Genomic DNA, 14,051 nt, shown 5'->3' on the forward strand with positions numbered 1-14,051 from the left:
AAGGGGCGTGCAGGGCATGGCGGCCTTTTGCGGCGCTTGGGTGACCCTTAGTTCGCATTAAACACCCCCACCCTCCTTCGGTGTGGGGCTCATGTTGGCAATGCCCCAGCCCCTGAAGCATTCAAGCTGATTTCTTGCAGCAGCTGGGCACTGTAACAGCTCCAGAGCTGCTCTGTGAGGCAAGTAAAAGGGTGTGGGCCCTGCAGCACTACCTGTAGTTTGCATTGTGTGTTGGAAGGCACAAAGTAAGCAGACGGGAGAAGTCAGGATAGTGCGCAAGGGCATAGAAGGGAGCGGCTCAAGAAAAGAGAAGTGGAAACAGACAGCAAACTAGGCTGGAGAGAGACCTGAGACAAAGAGATCTGAATTATACGAGAGCCGACCAGGGGAAACACAAATTATGCAGTCAAGTTTCCCACATTTGGGGAAATCACAGGGGCAGCACACCCAGAGTGCAATGGGTGAGCCTTGCCCTGGGAGAAGCACCTACATGATCATAGTATCTCACCTGGCAGGTAAGTAGGAGTTGGGCTAGAGCTGCGAAGGGTCGCTGCTCGGGTACCCCCCTGTCAAGTGAAGGAGATCCAACTGAGGCAGCACAAGGGAACTCTCGAAAGAGGAACAAGGCTAGAGGAAGATCTGAGACAAAGAAATCTGATTTTTACCAGAGTTGACCAGAAGAAAGCACAAACACAGTCCCCCACTACCACAAATAATGCAGTTGAGTTTCCCACATTTGGGGAAATCACAGGGGTCAGCATACCCAGAATGCAATGAATGAACCTCACCCTGGGAGAACAATCTTCATGACCATGGTATCTCCTATGCAAAATAAGTATGATTTGGGATAGGGCTGGGGAGGGCCGCTGCTCAGGCACATCTCTGTCAAGTAAAGGAGATTCAACTGAGGCAGCACAAGGGAACTCTCATCTGGGGACAACAACTGCAGGGAGAAAACATATTTTCAGATGAACATGGGAGGGCAGAAGGCTGCCTAATACTGAAGCACCCCCAAACAACAAACCAAATGCAACAACTAGTGCAAGCATTCCTGGGGGAAGGCCTGCAGCAGATGGTTTTGCATATGGTGATGTCATCCAAGCAGTGGGTCAAAGTTGGCTTCAACCCTCGTCTGCATATGAAAAGAAAAAAGGGATGTGCAGGGCATGGCGTCCTTTTGTGGCGCTTGGATGACCCCTAATTCGCATTAAACATCTCCACCCTCCTTCGGTGTGGGGCTCATGTTGGCTATGCCCCAGCCCCTGAAGCATTCAAGATGATTTCTTGCAGCAGCTGGGCACTGTAACAGCTCCAGAGCTGCTCTGTAAAGCATGTAAAAGGGTGTGGGCCCTGCAGCACTACCTGTAGTATGCATTGTGCGTTGGAAGGCACAGAGTAAGCAGACGGGAGAGGTCAGGATAGTGCGCAAGGGCATAGAAGGGAGCGGCTCAATAAAAGAGAAGTGGAAACAGACAGCAAACTAGGCTGGAGAAAGACCTGAGACAAAGAGATCTGAATTATATGAGAGCCGACCAGAGGAAACACAAATTATGCCGTCAAGTGTACCACATTTGGGGAAATCGCAGGAGCAGCACACCCAGAGTGCAATGGGTGAGCCTTGCCCTGGGAGAAGCACCTTCCTGATCATAGTATCTCACCTGGCAGGTAAATAGGAGTTGGGCTAGAGCTGGGGAGGGTCGCTGCTCGTGCACCCCCCTGTCAAGTGAAGGAGATCCAACTGAGGCAGCACAAGGGAACTCTCGAAAGAAGAACAAGGCTAGAGGAAGATCTGAGACAAAGAAATCTGACTTTTACCAGAGCTGACCAGAGGAAAGCACAAACACAGTCCCCCACTACCACAAATAATGCAGTTGAGTTTCCCACATTTGGGGAAATCACAGGGGTCAGCATACCCAGAATGCAATGAATGAACCTCACCCTGGGAGAACAATCTTCATGACCATGGTATCTCCTATGCAAAATAAGTATGATTTGGGATAGGGCTGGGGAGGGCCGCTGCTCAGGCACATCTCTGTCAAGTAAAGGAGATTCAACTGAGGCAGCACAAGGGAACTCTCATCTGGGGACAACAACTGCAGGGAGAACACATATTTTCAGATGAACATGGGAGGGCAGAAGGCTGCCTAATACTGAAGCACCCCCAAACAACAAACCAAATGCAACAACTAGTGCAAGCATTCCTGGGGGAAGGCCTGCAGCAGATTGATTTGCATATGGTAATGCCATCCAAGCAGTGGGTCAAAGTTGGCTTCAACCCTCGTCTGCATATCAAAAAAGAGAAAAGGGGCGTGCAGGGCATGGCGGCCTTTTGCGGCGCTTGGATGACCTCTAGTTCGCATTAAACACCTCCACCCTCCTTCGGTGTGGGGCTCATGTTGGCTATGCCCCAGCCCCTGAAGCATTCAAGCTGATTTCTTGCAGCAGCTGGGCACTGTAACAGCTCCAGAGCTGCTCTGTAAGGCAAGTAAAAGGGTGTGGGCCCTGCAGCACTACCTGTAGTTTGCATTGTGCATTGGAAGGCACAAAGTAAGCAGACGGGAGAAGTCAGGATAGTGCGCAAGGGCATAGAAGGGAGCGGCTCAAGAAAAGAGAAGTGGAAACAGACAGCAAACTATACTGGAGAGAGACCTGAGACAAAGAGATCTGAATTATACGAGAGCCGACCAGGGGAAACACAAATTATGCAGTCAAGTGTCCCACATTTGGGGAAATTGCAGGAGCAGCACACCCAGAGTGCAATGGGTGAGCCTTGCCCTGGGAGTAGCACCTTCATGATCATAGTATCTCACCTGGCAGGTAAGTAGGAGTTGGGCTAGAGCTGGGGAGGGTCGCTGCTCGGGCACCCCCCTGTCAAGTGAAGGAGATCCAACTGAGGCAGCACAAGGGAACTCTTGAAAGAGGAACAAGGCTAGAGGAAGATCTGAGACAAAGAAATCTGACTTTTACCAGAGCTGACCAGAGGAAAGCACAAACACAGTCCCCCACTACCACAAATAATGCAGTCGAGTTTCCCACATTTGGGGAAATCACAGGGGTCATCATACCCAGAATGCAATGAATGAACCTCACCCTGGGAGAACAATCTTCATGACCATGGTATCTCCTATGCAAAATAAGTATGATTTGGGATAGGGCTGGTGAGGGCCGCTGCTCAGGCACATCTCTGTCAAGTAAAGGAGATTCAACTGAGGCAGCACAAGGGAACTCTCATCTGGGGACAACAACTGCAGGGAGAACACATATTTTCAGATGAACATGGGAGGGCAGAAGGCTGCCTAATACTGAAGCACCCCCAAACAACAAACCAAATGCAACAACTAGTACAAGCATTCCTGGGGGAAGGCCTGCAGCAGATGGATTTGCATATGGTGATGTCATCCAAGCAGTGGGTCAAAGTTGGCTTCAACCCTCATCTGCATATGAAAAGAGAAAAGGGGCGTGCAGGGCATGGCGGCCTTTTGCGGCGCTTGGATGACCCCTAGTTCGCATTAAACACCTCCACCCTCATTCGGTGTGGGGCTCATGTTGGCTATGCCCCAGCCCCTGAAGCATTCAAGCTGATTTCTTGCAGCAGCTGGGCACTGTAACAGCTCCAGAGTTGCTCTGTAAGTCAAGTAAAAGGGTGTGGGCCCTGCAGCACTACCTGTAGTTCGCATTGTGCGTTGGAAGGCACAAAGTAAGCAGACGGGAGAAGTCAGGATAGTGCGCAAGGGCATAGAAGGGAGCGGTTCAAGAAAAGAGAAGTGGAAACAGACAGCAAACTAGGCTGGAGAGAGACCTGAGACAAAGAGATCTGAATTATACGAGAGCCGACCAGAGGAAACACAAATTATGCCGTCAAGTATCCCACATTTGGGGAAATCGCAGGAGCAGCACACCCAGAGTGCAATGGGTGAGCCTTGCCCTGGGAGAAGCACCTTCCTGATCATAGTATCTCACCTGGCAGGTAAGTAGGAGTTGGGCTAGAGCTGGGGAGGGTCGCTGCTCGGGCACCCCCCTGTCAAGTGAAGGAGATCCAACTGAGGCAGCACAAGGGAACTCTCGAAAGAAGAACAAGGCTAGAGGAAGATCTGAGACAAAGAAATCTGACTTTTACCAGAGCTGACCAGAGGAAAGCACAAACACAGTCCCCCTCTACCACAAATAATGCAGTCGAGTTTTCCACATTTGGGGAAATCACAGGGGTCATCATACCCAGAATGCAATGAATGAACCTCACCCTGGGAGAACAATCTTCATGACCATGATATCTCCTATGCAAAATAAGTATGATTTGGGATAGGGCTGGGGAGGGCCGCTGCTCAGGCACATCTCTGTCAAGTAAAGGCGATTCAACTGAGGCAGCACAAGGGAACTCTCATCTGGGGACAACAACTGCAGGGAGAACACATATTTTCAGATGAACATGGGAGGGCAGAAGGCTGCCTAATACTGAAGCACCCCCAAACAACAAACCAAATGCAACAACTAGTACAAGCATTCCTGGGGGAAGGCCTGCAGCAGATGGATTTGCATATGGTGATGTCATCCAAGCAGTGGGTCAAAGTTGGCTTCAACCCTCATCTGCATATGAAAAGAAAAAAGGGATGTGCAGGGCATGGCGTCCTTTTGTGGCGCTTGGATGACCCTTAATTCGCATTAAACATCTCCACCCTCCTTCGGTGTGGGGCTCATGTTGGCTATGCCCCAGCCCGTGAAGCATTCAAGATGATTTCTTGCAGCAGCTGGGCACTGTAACAGCTCCAGAGCTGTTCTGTAAAGCATGTAAAAGGGTGTGGGCCCTGCAGCACTACCTGTAGTATGCATTGTGCGTTGGAAGGCACAAAGTAAGCAGACGGGAGAGGTCAGGATAGTGCGCAAGGGCATAGAAGGGAGCGGCTCAAGAAAAGAGAAGTGGAAACAGACAGCAAACTAGGCTGGAGAAAGACCTGAGACAAAGAGATCTGAATTATACGAGAGCCGACCAGAGGAAACACAAATTATGCAGTCAAGTTTCCCACATTTGGGGAAATCGCAGGAGCAGCACACCCAGAGTGCAATGGGTGAGCCTTGCCCTGGGAGAAGCACCTTCCTGATCATAGTATCTCACCTGGCAGGTAAGTAGGAGTTGGGCTAGAGCTGGGGAGGGTCGCTGCTCGGGCACCCCCCTGTCAAGTGAAGGAGATCCAACTGAGGCAGCACAAGGGAACTCTCGAAAGAAGAACAAGGCTAGAGGAAGATCTGAGACAAAGAAATCTGACTTTTACCAGAGCTGACCAGAGGAAAGCACAAACACAGTCCCCCACTACCACAAATAATGCAGTCGAGTTTCCCACATTTGGGGAAATCACAGGGGTCAGCATACCCAGAATGCAATGAATGAACCTCACCCTGGGAGAACAATCTTCATGACCATGGTATCTCCTATGCAAAATAAGTATGATTTGGGATAGGGCTGGGGAGGGCCGCTGCTCAGGCACATCTCTGTCAAGTAAAGGAGATTCAACTGAGGCAGCACAAGGGAACTCTCATCTGGGGACAACAACTGCAGGGAGAACACATATTTTCAGATGAACATGGGAGGGCAGAAGGCTGCCTAATACTGAAGCACCCCCAAACAACAAACCAAATGCAACAACTAGTGCAAGCATTCCTGGGGGAAGGCCTGCAGCAGATTGATTTGCATATGGTAATGCCATCCAAGCAGTGGGTCAAAGTTGGCTTCAACCCTCGTCTGCATATGAAAAGAGAAAAGGGGCGTGCAGGGCATGGCGGCCTTTTGCGGCGCTTGGGTGACCCTTAGTTCGCATTAAACACCCCCACCCTCCTTCGGTGTGGGGCTCATGTTGGCAATGACCCAGCCCCTGAAGCATTCAAGCTGATTTCTTGCAGCAGCTGGGTACTGTAACAGCTCCAGAGCTGCTCTGTGAGGCAAGTAAAAGGGTGTGGGCCCTGCAGCACTACCTGTAGTTTGCATTGTGTGTTGGAAGGCACAAAGTAAACAGACGGGAGAAGTCAGGATAGTGCGCAAGGGCATAGAAGGGAGCGGCTCAAGAAAAGAGAAGTGGAAACAGACAGCAAACTAGGCTGGAGAGAGACCTGAGACAAAGAGATCTGAATTATACGAGAGACGACCAGGGGAAACACAAATTATGCAGTCAAGTTTCCCACATTTGGGGAAATCACAGGGGCAGCACACCCAGAGTGCAATGGGTGAGCCTTGCCCTGGGAGAAGCACCTACATGATCATAGTATCTCACCTGGCAGGTAAGTAGGAGTTGGGCTAGAGCTGGGGAGGGTCGCTGCTCGGGTACCCCCCTGTCAAGTGAAGGAGATCCAACTGAGGCAGCACAAGGGAACTCTCGAAAGAGGAACAAGGCTAGAGGAAGATCTGAGACAAAGAAATCTGATTTTTACCAGAGTTGACCAGAAGAAAGCACAAACACAGTCCCCCACTACCACAAATAATGCAGTCGAGTTTCCCACATTTGGGGAAATCACAGGGGTCAGCATACCCAGAATGCAATGAATGAACCTCACCCTGGGAGAACAATCTTCATGACCATGGTATCTCCTATGCAAAATAAGTATGATTTGGGATAGGGCTGGGGAGGGCCGCTGCTCAGGCACATCTCTGTCAAGTAAAGGAGATTCAACTGAGGCAGCACAAGGGAACTCTCATCTGGGGACAACAACTGCAGGGAGAACACATATTTTCAGATGAACATGGGAGGGCAGAAGGCTGCCTAATACTGAAGCACCCCCAAACAACAAACCAAATGCAACAACTAGTGCAAGCATTCCTGGGGGAAGGCCTGCAGCAGATGGATTTGCATATGGTGATGTCATCCAAGCAGTGGGTCAAAGTTGGCTTCAACCCTCGTCTGCATATGAAAAGAAAAAAGGGATGTGCAGGGCATGGTGTCCTTTTGTGGCGCTTGGATGACCCCTCCTTCGGTGTGGGGCTCATGTTGGCTATGCCCCAGCCCCTGAAGCATTCAAGATGATTTCTTGCAGCAGCTGGGCACTGTAACAGCTCCAGAGTTGCTCTGTAAAGCATGTAAAAGGGTGTGGGCCCTGCAGCACTACCTGTAGTATGCATTGTGCGTTGGAAGGCACAAAGTAAGCAGACGGGAGAGGTCAGGATAGTGCGCAACTGCATAGAAGGGAGCGGCTCAAGAAAAGAGAAGTGGAAACAGACAGCAAACTAGGCTGGAGAAAGACCTGAGACAAAGAGATCTGAATTATATGAGAGCCGACCAGAGGAAACACAAATTATGCAGTCAAGTGTCCCACATTTGGGGAAATCGCAGGAGCAGCACACCCAGAGTGCAATGGGTGAGCCTTGCCCTGGGAGAAGCACCTTCCTGATCATAGTATCTCACCTGGCAGGTAAATAGGAGTTGGGCTAGAGCTGGGGAGGGTCGCTGCTCGGGCACCACCCTGTCAAGTGAAGGAGATCCAACTGAGGCAGCACAAGGGAACTCTCGAAAGAAGAACAAGGCTAGAGGAAGATCTGAGACAAAGAAATCTGACTTTTACCAGAGCTGACCAGAGGAAAGCACAAACACAGTCCCCCACTACCACAAATAATGCAGTCGAGTTTCCCACATTTGGGGAAATCACAGGGGTCAGCATACCCAGAATGCAATGAATGAACCTCACCCTGGGAAAACAATCTTCATGACCATGGTATCTCCTATGCAAAATAAGTATGATTTGAGATAGGGCTGGGGAGGGCCGCTGCTCAGGCACATCTCTGTCAAGTAAAGGAGATTCAACTGAGGCAGCACAAGGGAACTCTCATCTGGGGACAACAACTGCAGGGAGAACACATATTTTCAGATGAACATGGGAGGGCAGAAGGCTGCCTAATACTGAAGCACCCCCAAACAACAAACCAAATGCAACAACTAGTGCAAGCATTCCTGGGGGAAGGCCTGCAGCAGATTGATTTGCATATGGTAATGCCATCCAAGCAGTGGGTCAAAGTTGGCTTCAACTCTCGTCTGCATATGAAAAGGGAAAAGGGGCGTGCAGGGCATGGCGGCCTTTTGCGGCGCTTGGATGACCCCTAGTTCGCATTAAACACCTCCACCCTCCTTCGGTGTGGGGCTCATGTTGGCTATGCCCCAGCCCCTGAAGCATTCAAGCTGATTTCTTGCAGCAGCTGGGCACTGTAACAGCCCCAGAGCTGCTCTGTAAGGCAAGTAAAAGGGTGTGGGCCCTGCAGTACTACCTGTAGTTTGCATTGTGCATTGGAAAGCACAAAGTAAGCAGACGGGAGAAGTCAGGATAGTGCGGAGGGCTGGGTCAGTTGATTGTGGGCGAGTTTGTAAGCCATTGGCGGTGGCAGCGGGTATCGGCTCAGAGGCAGTAGCGGGCATTGGCTAAGGGTCATGGGCAGGATTCGGCGGACATTATGGCTGTAGTGCCTCACTAGCCACTGACCTCACCGCACGCCACTGTGGGACAGATGTAACATGCAGAGAGAGGTAGATTTGGGAGGGGGAATGTCCTAGCATAACTGTTAATTGCAGTGTAATACTGTAATTCAGCTGTGCAGCATTTGTGGCTAAATGTCAAAGAAGCCAGTATTTACCCTGCATGCAAAACAATAAATGTATTTGAACATACCTCCCAACTATCCCAATTTTTGCAGGACAGTCACTTTTTTGGGGAATGTCCAGCTAACCCAAACACCCCCCCCCCCCTTCCCATGGGGAAGGGGGGGGGGATGGGGGGTGGAAGGCTCCCTGTAGCTTGTTGCTCTGCAAATATGCACATTGTGGGTAATTCAGACCTGATCGCTAGGGTGTGTTTTTTGCATCCCTGTAATCAGGTAGTTGTCGCCTACAGCGGAAGGGAAAATTTGCTGTGCAGGTGTGTGATCACATGTGCACAAGAGCTGCACAGCTCAGCACTTACTCAGCCATTGAGGTGACGTCACAAATCCTCCCACAAAACGCCGGGTCCCTCCAGTGTTTTTCCGGACACTCCCTAGACACATTCAGTTGCCACCCACACAAACACCCTCTTCTTGTCAATCTTCTTGTGATCTCCGGGCCGTCGCACTTACGCATTGTGGCGCATACGCATGTGCAATGCAAACCAGATTGCCCGCTGGGTGAAAATAAATTGAAGCGATCTGGTCTGAATAAGCCTCAATCTCTATTCACGGGAGACAGAGGGGCTGGGGCATGGCCAGCAGCTCACAGAGCACCTATAATGACAAAAATGGGAGACATGGCTCATGATCGCGATATACCTGCGAAGGTACGCCCTCTACTGATTGACAGGCAGAGGCATTCGTATTTTCTGCGGGGCACCCGGAGAAAATGTAGGCACATGCACAGGATGGACCCTGCGTATATGCCCCCATCCTCTTCATAGTTTTTGCGGTTGGAACGCGTATTACGATCCAAACTGAATTAGGCCCTATGTCTTATATACACGAGCAGTGTGAAAACATCAATCGATGGGGGTAATTCCAAGTTGATCGCAGCAGGAATTTTGTTAGCAGTTGGGCAAAACCATGTGTACTGCAGGGGAGGCAGATATAACATGTGCAGAAAGAGTTAGATTTGGGTGAGTTATTTTGTTTCTGTGCAGGGTAAGCCCCACACATTAATGCCCTTTGGAACATATTATGTCACTCACCACAATATCTGTGATACACTATGCCCTACAGTAAAGCTTCTAATTACTTTTACAAAAACTGCTCAATGCCAAGAGTTTCACGTGCTGGGTGTCATGCTCATTGCCAGGGGTTTCACTCTCTGGGTGTCATGCTCATTGCCAGGGGGAACGCAGTAGGGGGTGTTATATAGTAAGCACCACTATGGCATAGTATATAGCATTATATATATTGTGAGCACTGGTGATGTTGAGTGCAGTAGAGCTGCTGCTGGGTAATTACAATTTACTACAACCACCAATATATTCTGCTGCACTATATATATGCAAAGCTAATTCTGCTGGGTAATTACAATTGACTACAACCACCAATATATTCTGCTGCACTATATCTATATTTGCAAAGCTAATTCTGCTGGGTAATTACAATTGACTACAACCACCAATATATTCTGCTGCACTATATCTATATATGAAAAGCTAATTCTGCTGAGTAATTACAATTGACTACAACCACCAATATATTCTGCTGCACTATATCTATATATGCAAAGCTAATTCTGCTGGGTAATGCAAATTGAAACATTATTGCATAGTATGTGATTTTTAAGTACTTTTTTAAAGTTTTGAATGATATAGACCCAGTTTAATCTTTGTGGAATGCCTGGTTGTTGTTTTTAAGGTAATTTATTGCCTGGCATTTGAGGGGGTGGGGTGTGGTTACAGATTTCAATTATTGGTTTCACTTGTAATAGTCTTCTACTTAAGTCCAATGGTGTAGGCTGTGCAAAGCCGTTTGGCTGTGCATTTATTGATCCAAGCGTGCATTTTTATCAAAGCGTGATAAAATTGACACATAACAGCAGCGTTCAATCAGCGTTAATTTATCTTCAGCTGATATCGATTGTGAATTGACGTTTCTTCTCTTCTTGTCACCTACAGGTAATTACAATTGACTACAACCACCAATATATTCTGCTGCACTATATCTATATATGCAAAGCTAATTCTGCTGGGTAATGCAAATTGAAACATTATCGCATAGTATGTGATTTTTAAGTACTTTTTTAAAGTTTTGAATGATAGAGACCCAGTTTAATCTTTGTGGAATGCCTGGTTGTTGTTTTTAAGGTAATTTATTGCCTGGCATTTGAGGGGGTGGGGTGTGGTTACAGATTTCAATTATTGGTTTCACTTGTAATAGTCTTCTACTTAAGTCCAATGGTGTAGGCTGTGCAAAGCCATTTGGCTGTGCATTTATTGATCTAAGCGTGCATTTTTATCAAAGCGTGATAAAATTGACACATAACAGCAGTGTTCAATCAGCGTTCAATCAGCGTTCAATCGAAGTGAAAAAGAAGGAAAACAGAAGCACACCAATCTAACAAAACAAAGAAAACTGAAGAACTAATAACAAATGTGAGTCACTTACTCCTCAGATCACTCACCTCCTGATTGTTGCATCTGATTACATAGCACAGAACTACCTTACTTGGACATTTCATAAACTATCCATTTCACCTACAAATGCCTGTATCTGTATTATTGTAATTTTGTTTTTTAAGCACAGCTGCACCAATGCAATTTTACCTGCAAACACTTAAAACATCTAACATAATTACCATTGCTTCTTAAACCTCTCACAATCCTTTCATTTCTTACACTCCAAATACATTTCTGCACCCACTTTATCTACGCTTTTGACTCATTTCATACTAAATCTACACCCCTTGAGCCTACACTGCTTTTCTCACCTGCATTTCTGCAATTCTTCTGCTCGGATTGCCTTACAGTCTCCTCTCCTACTTCCACTACTTCAACCTATTTACCTACTTAACACTATGTCAAGGTTTTCTTATACTCCCCACATCACTCAGTGTCTACCTAATAATGTATCTTTATCCTTCCCCACTAGTCTCCTCCACCTCCTCCTCTCTCCCCTCCTCTGTCTCCCCTCCATCCCTCTGTTTCCTTCCCCCACCTTTCCTGTTACCCCACTTTCATTCACCTCTGCCCCATGGTCCTGCTACCCCACAACTCAGCCCTGCTCCCTCTCTCCCTTCCCTGTCACCTCCCCACACCCCCATCCACATCACACTGACCTCCCTCCCTGCCCACCTCCTGCAGTTTCCCCTCCTAGCTCAGGCACCCGTACCATCACTACTCTCTCATCATCCCTGCCCTCAAAGTTAATCCCACCTCATCGCTACAGCAACCCTGAAAATCTAATTCACATCTCTCCCACAAACTCATACCCCCTATCCTGTGCCCTCTGGAATGCCAGATCTGTTTGTAACAAACTGGTCCCCACTCATGACCTTTTCATTTCCAACTCCCTACACCTACTAGCCATTACTGAAACTTGGATTATGCCCTCTGACACTACTTCTGCTGCTGCTCTCTCTGCTGGGGGCCTTACATTCACACACACACCCCGACCTGGGGGTCGCCATGGGGGTGGTGTTGGGGTCCTTTTACCTTCTAGTTACTCCTACCAACTCATACCACCAGAACCATCCCTTATATTCTCTACATTTGAGGTCCACACCATATGCCTCTTCCAACCAGTCCATCTTAGAGTAGCTGTCATTTACCGGCCCCCTGGCACTGCTTCCAAATTCATCGACAACTTTGCTTCCTGGCTTCCTCACTTCCTCTCTTCTGACATTCCCACCATTATCCTAGGCGATTTCAACATCCCTATTGACATCCCCACACAATCCCCTGCCTCTAAACTCCTTAACCTCACCTCTTCACTTGGTCTCTCCCAGTGGACCTCCTCACCCTCCCATGTGAATGGGAGCTCACTGGATCTGGTCTTCACTCACCGCTGTGATATTTCTGATTTTTCCAACTCCCCATTTCCCCTCTCTGACCACCACCTGCTCTCCTTCAACCTATCTCTCTCGACTTCCCCATCTCTACCTCCTAAGGCTACCATCACTAAGCGTAACATTGAAGCTATTGACACCACATTCCTTTCCTCCCTGTTTGACTCACTTCTCTCTCCTATTCTCTCTCTCTCATGCCCTGAACAAGCCACTTCCACATACAATGCTTCCCTTACTTCTGCTCTTGACTCTGTTGCTCCACCAACCACTATTCACCCTTGCAAATTAACACCTCAACCCTGGCACACCAAATGCACCAGATATCTGCAAAAATGCTCATGTACTGCTGAGCGACACTGGAGGAAATCACGCTCTAAGGCAGACTTCCTCCATTTCAAACTTATGCTCTCATCCTTCAGTGCTGCCCTTTCTCTTGCTAAACAGTCATACTTCAAGAACCTCATCTCCTCCCAGTCTTCCAACCCCCGGCGCCTCTTTGCCACTCTCAACTCACTCCTCTGCCCACCTCCACCTCGTCTCCCTTCCTCACTCTCTGCTCTTGACTTTGCCACTTACTTCACATCCAAAATTGACTCCATACGTCAGGACATCACATCACACCAGACTATCAGTAACCAGCCTTCTCCCATCCCTTACCAACCCTCCCCATCCCTCGCACCAACTCTGTCATCTTTCTCCCATGCATCTGGAGAGGAAGTCATGGCCCTCATTCGTTCCTGTCCCCTCACCACCTCCCCACTTGACCCTATCCCCTCCCGCCTCCTTTGCCACCTCTCTTCTTCTGCTTGTTCCCATCTTTCCCACCTTCTCAATCTCTCCCTCTCATCAGGCACTGTCCCCTCTGCCTTCAAGCACGCTCTCATCTCTCCTATTCTTAAAAAACCTACCCTTGATCCAAACACTATCTCCAACTACCGACCCATCTCTCTCCTCCCTTTTGCCTCCAAACTCCTTGAGCGTATTGTCTACAACCGCCTTACTTCCTTTCTTTCCTCACACTCACTGCTTGACCCATTCCAGTCTGGCTTCCGTCCTCTCCACTCCACTGAAACTGCCCTTACAAAAGTATGCAATGACCTCCATGCTGCTAAATCTAAGGGACACTACTCTCTACTTATTCTACTTGATCTCTCTGCTGCTTTTGACACTGTGGACCATCCTCTCCTACTGCAAATCCTTCACTCCATTGTTTTGCGTAACACTGCCCTCTCTTGGTTGTCGTCCTACCTTTCTGACCGTTCATTCTCTGTCTCCTCTCATGACTCCACCTCCCCCTCACTTCCACTAACTGTAGGGGTACCCCAAGGTTCTGTCCTTGGTCCTCTTCTCTTCTCTCTCTATACGTCCTCACTAGGTAAGCTCATTAGTTCTTTTGGTTTCCAATATCATCTCTATGCTGATGACACTCAAATTTATCTTTCCTCTCCAGACCTCTCCCCTACTCTCCTCACTCGTATCTCCAACTGTCTCTCTGCTATCTCTTCCTGGATGTCCCAGCGCTTTCTTAAACTTAACATGTCTAAGACCGAGCTGATCATCTTCCCTCCCTCCCGCATAATCTCA

The 14,051-nt window shown here is 48.6% G+C and overlaps 14 non-coding genes across 14 annotated transcripts; all 14 read right to left on the bottom strand.

Annotated features, from left to right (window-relative positions):
* Window positions 1–360: 360 nt before the first annotated feature.
* LOC135042620 (U1 spliceosomal RNA) lies at window positions 361–523 on the bottom strand. The gene has a single exon (XR_010235717.1). It is a non-coding gene; the product is annotated as a U1 spliceosomal RNA (small nuclear RNA).
* A 152-nt stretch (window positions 524–675) lies between these two features.
* On the bottom strand, window positions 676–839 carry LOC135042602 (U1 spliceosomal RNA). The gene has a single exon (XR_010235698.1). It is a non-coding gene; the product is annotated as a U1 spliceosomal RNA (small nuclear RNA).
* A 671-nt stretch (window positions 840–1,510) lies between these two features.
* LOC135042626 (U1 spliceosomal RNA) lies at window positions 1,511–1,673 on the bottom strand. The gene has a single exon (XR_010235722.1). It is a non-coding gene; the product is annotated as a U1 spliceosomal RNA (small nuclear RNA).
* Window positions 1,674–1,825: 152 nt separating this feature from the next.
* On the bottom strand, window positions 1,826–1,989 carry LOC135042596 (U1 spliceosomal RNA). Its single transcript, XR_010235693.1, has one exon. It is a non-coding gene; the product is annotated as a U1 spliceosomal RNA (small nuclear RNA).
* Window positions 1,990–2,662: 673 nt separating this feature from the next.
* LOC135042615 (U1 spliceosomal RNA) lies at window positions 2,663–2,825 on the bottom strand. Its single transcript, XR_010235712.1, has one exon. It is a non-coding gene; the product is annotated as a U1 spliceosomal RNA (small nuclear RNA).
* A 152-nt stretch (window positions 2,826–2,977) lies between these two features.
* On the bottom strand, window positions 2,978–3,141 carry LOC135042607 (U1 spliceosomal RNA). Its single transcript, XR_010235703.1, has one exon. It is a non-coding gene; the product is annotated as a U1 spliceosomal RNA (small nuclear RNA).
* A 671-nt stretch (window positions 3,142–3,812) lies between these two features.
* On the bottom strand, window positions 3,813–3,975 carry LOC135042617 (U1 spliceosomal RNA). The gene has a single exon (XR_010235714.1). It is a non-coding gene; the product is annotated as a U1 spliceosomal RNA (small nuclear RNA).
* A 152-nt stretch (window positions 3,976–4,127) lies between these two features.
* Window positions 4,128–4,291, bottom strand: LOC135042609 (U1 spliceosomal RNA). The gene has a single exon (XR_010235706.1). It is a non-coding gene; the product is annotated as a U1 spliceosomal RNA (small nuclear RNA).
* A 671-nt stretch (window positions 4,292–4,962) lies between these two features.
* LOC135042612 (U1 spliceosomal RNA) lies at window positions 4,963–5,125 on the bottom strand. The gene has a single exon (XR_010235709.1). It is a non-coding gene; the product is annotated as a U1 spliceosomal RNA (small nuclear RNA).
* A 152-nt stretch (window positions 5,126–5,277) lies between these two features.
* Window positions 5,278–5,441, bottom strand: LOC135042600 (U1 spliceosomal RNA). Its single transcript, XR_010235696.1, has one exon. It is a non-coding gene; the product is annotated as a U1 spliceosomal RNA (small nuclear RNA).
* A 671-nt stretch (window positions 5,442–6,112) lies between these two features.
* On the bottom strand, window positions 6,113–6,275 carry LOC135042621 (U1 spliceosomal RNA). Its single transcript, XR_010235718.1, has one exon. It is a non-coding gene; the product is annotated as a U1 spliceosomal RNA (small nuclear RNA).
* Window positions 6,276–6,427: 152 nt separating this feature from the next.
* Window positions 6,428–6,591, bottom strand: LOC135042604 (U1 spliceosomal RNA). Its single transcript, XR_010235700.1, has one exon. It is a non-coding gene; the product is annotated as a U1 spliceosomal RNA (small nuclear RNA).
* Window positions 6,592–7,237: 646 nt separating this feature from the next.
* LOC135042619 (U1 spliceosomal RNA) lies at window positions 7,238–7,400 on the bottom strand. Its single transcript, XR_010235716.1, has one exon. It is a non-coding gene; the product is annotated as a U1 spliceosomal RNA (small nuclear RNA).
* Window positions 7,401–7,552: 152 nt separating this feature from the next.
* LOC135042603 (U1 spliceosomal RNA) lies at window positions 7,553–7,716 on the bottom strand. Its single transcript, XR_010235699.1, has one exon. It is a non-coding gene; the product is annotated as a U1 spliceosomal RNA (small nuclear RNA).
* Between the last annotated feature and the right edge of the window lie 6,335 nt (window positions 7,717–14,051).

This window comes from Pseudophryne corroboree, unplaced genomic scaffold (assembly GCF_028390025.1).
Source record: "Pseudophryne corroboree isolate aPseCor3 unplaced genomic scaffold, aPseCor3.hap2 scaffold_830, whole genome shotgun sequence".
NCBI lineage: Eukaryota > Metazoa > Chordata > Amphibia > Anura > Myobatrachidae > Pseudophryne > Pseudophryne corroboree.